Source organism: Lathyrus oleraceus, chromosome 6 (assembly GCF_024323335.1).
Source record: "Lathyrus oleraceus cultivar Zhongwan6 chromosome 6, CAAS_Psat_ZW6_1.0, whole genome shotgun sequence".
In the NCBI taxonomy this organism is placed as follows: domain Eukaryota; kingdom Viridiplantae; phylum Streptophyta; class Magnoliopsida; order Fabales; family Fabaceae; genus Lathyrus; species Lathyrus oleraceus.
The window spans coordinates 287,069,534-287,072,727 of record NC_066584.1 but is presented as its reverse complement, the minus strand read 5'-3'; positions in this window follow the sequence as shown (position 1 = coordinate 287,072,727).

Below are 3,194 nucleotides of genomic sequence, written 5' to 3'. Positions count from 1 at the left end.
TGTACACGAAGATTACATTCAGGTTGAACTTCCATAAAATGCAATATATGCGCAGAGAAATGCTCAGAATGATCTGAGGAAGAAGTATCATAAGGTATTGTTCTACATCCATCAGTGTGTGGATGTGAACGTGTTTGAGAAAATCATTGATTCGATGACGGAGAAGGTTGTATGGGACACACTAGTATGGTGTTTTAATGGTGATGCATCAGTGAATAAGGTAAAGCTTCACTCCTTATGTAAGTAGTATGAGAATCTCAGCATGAAGAACAATGAGAAGATACCTGACTACATCTCTAGAGTGATTCTGATCACAAATAAGATGAAGTCGTATGGAGAAATTCTCTTTGAAGAAAGTATCATTGAGAAGGTACTTAGATCTCTTACTCCTCAGTTTGATTACACCGTTGTAGAAATTGAACATTCTAAGGATCTGAGCACTATGAGAATAGAAGAGCTGCAAAGCAGTCTAGAGGCACAAAAGTTGTGTATCTCTGAAAGAACCTTTGAGAGAGAGGTATAGCAGGCTCTGAAAGAGACTCTGAATATGGGTTAGAGTTATAAGATGACTTTGAATCTGAAGTCGAGTCTGATTGTGAATATGAGTCAGAATTAGAAGATGAGTTATAATAGGAAGGTCTGAAGAAGAGTTAGAAACTGAGGGTTCTGAAGATGAGTCAGATTCAAAAGATGACTCTGAAGTTAAAGATGAGTTAGAATCTGAAGGTTATGAAGAAGAGTCAAAATCTGAGGGTTCTGAAGATGAGTCATAATCAGAAGATGACTCTGAATCTGAAGATGAGTTAGAGTATGAAGGTGACTCTAAAGATGAAGAAGACTCTGGAGGCGATTCTGATTCTAAAGGTGAATCTAATTCTGATCCAGATTCTGATGATGATCCAGAATCTGGAGGTAATCCAATCTCTAGAGATATAGCTTCTAGAGGTGGAGCTTCTGAAGCTGGAGCCTCTTAAGGTGGTCCAACTTCTAAGGCTGGTCAAGCATATGATACTGTTTCAGAATCACAAGGAGAATTTGAACAAGTTCAGAGTCCATAAAGAATCAGACAAATACCAATAAGATTTATAGAGTTTGACATGTTGTAAGATACTGAAGTAGACTCTGAGGGAGAAGTCATTCAGTGCTCCATGTTAATAGACTCTGAACTAATGATTATTGAAGAAGCTCTTAAGAAGAAAGTGTGGCTGAAGGCCATCAAAAGGTGAACTAGAGCTTCTGAAGAGATTCGAGCTGCTAAATTGTAAGGCTGGTGCCATACCGTCACAAACAAATCACAAATTGGATTCTGATTCTAAATGTGATGATGTAGATGCCACAACTTTCAAGTAGTTGGTTGACTCTTTGAGGTATTTGTGTAATTTTAGACCTGACATTTGTTATGCAGTTCGAATGCTTAGTAGGTTCATGAGTAAATCAAAGTGGTCTTATTACGAAGCTGATGTCAGGATTCTTAGGTATATTAAGGTGACTCTAAAGTATGGAGTTTTGTTCCCTTATGGTGAAAAGGCTAATTCAATGATGATGTGTTACGCAGACTCTGACTTGTGTGGAGACAGAGTTGATAGAAAAAGTACTCCTAGATATTTGTTTAAATATATGGGAGGTGTTACTCAGACTCCAAGAAGCAACCAATTGTTGCTTTGTTAACCTGTGAAGCAGAAGATATTGTAGGTGTTGCGGCTGCATGTCAAGCTGTTTGGCTTTTGAATTTACTGCAGGATCTAAAGATCAAGGTAAACAAGCCTCTGAAACTGATGATTGATAACAAGTCTGCAATCAATCCTGCCAAGAACCCAATGATGCATGGGAGAAGTAAGCATATTGAGACTAAGTATCTTTTTATGAGAAGTCAGGTTCATAAAGCAATCAAGATTGATCGATTTCTCCACTTTTAGGATGGAATTGGTGTTGTTAGTTTTGATTAGTTGAATATGAATTAAGGGATGGTGTTAGAGGTAATTCATTTTTCAGCATTAGTAGTATTTGTTTTGTTAAGCTTAACTTAGCTAGTGTAGGTTAACATGTTGCCTACATGGTATTACTATTTGTGTATATATAGTATTGTAGCTGTCAACAGTTGTATCCACTGAGTATTGTAGTGTAGTGTATGTGCAACCATTTTTTTGTAACCGTCTTAGTGGAGTAGTGGAAGTTTGTTATTATATCTTCTCTCTTCTTCCATCTTCATATTCTTCATCTTGGGCACCAACAATAATTACCGAAAACCTATAATACTCCTTCATAATGACTGCCTTATTTGTTCTCTTTGTTTACACAAACTGAATAAAAAAAAAGAGACAGGTCAAACAAAATTTTATCCATTATTCTACATCGTTGATTTAACACAAAAAATAAATGTGAGAATTTTGAATTAATATTAGAAGTGATAAAAAATAATAATAGTGTTTATCATTTTTTTTTGATGGAAACTGAATGGTAATGAAAAAGAAGTAGCCTTAAGAAATGGATAATGGAAGTATAAGAAAATGGTGGAGCAGTTTTACCATTTGATTTATCAGTACTACAAATAAGACATTTTATAACGAAGCTTTCACCTCTAACATTAAAAAACTGAGGGAATGTGTCCTGACAGCGTCATATATATATATATATATATTATATATATATATATATATATATATATATAATATATATATATATATAATATATATATATATTATATATATATATATATATATATATATATCTTGGCGTCTTTTCAGCTTCCCTTTTTTCTTTATTAATCTTTTATTCTTTTATTATTTTTTATTTGTATTAACCTCAGTTGCATGTACCAACTAAGAGGTAATATATTGTGTCAATATTTATTAATTACATTTTTTAAAAGCTTCTTTTTATTTTATTTTATAAACTCATATACCTCAGTTTTTCTTAAAAATCGTCCTGTAAGATCTTTTAATGGAACTCCTAGAATATGGCGTTATAACGTTTTTTCTTTTTATTTAATTTTTAATTAATGAATACACGTTGGTTTTCTCTAAAAACCGACATGCCAATGTTTGGCATGAAATACTTTAAAGAATTAGTCTCTAACTTCTCATTTATCAATCATCGCTCTAACTTCATCGTCATTCTTTGCGCAGAAACCCTATGCGATTTTCATCGTCACTCTCTCATCAAAATTCTTCCAACTGTTGAAGATTTTCATCGTC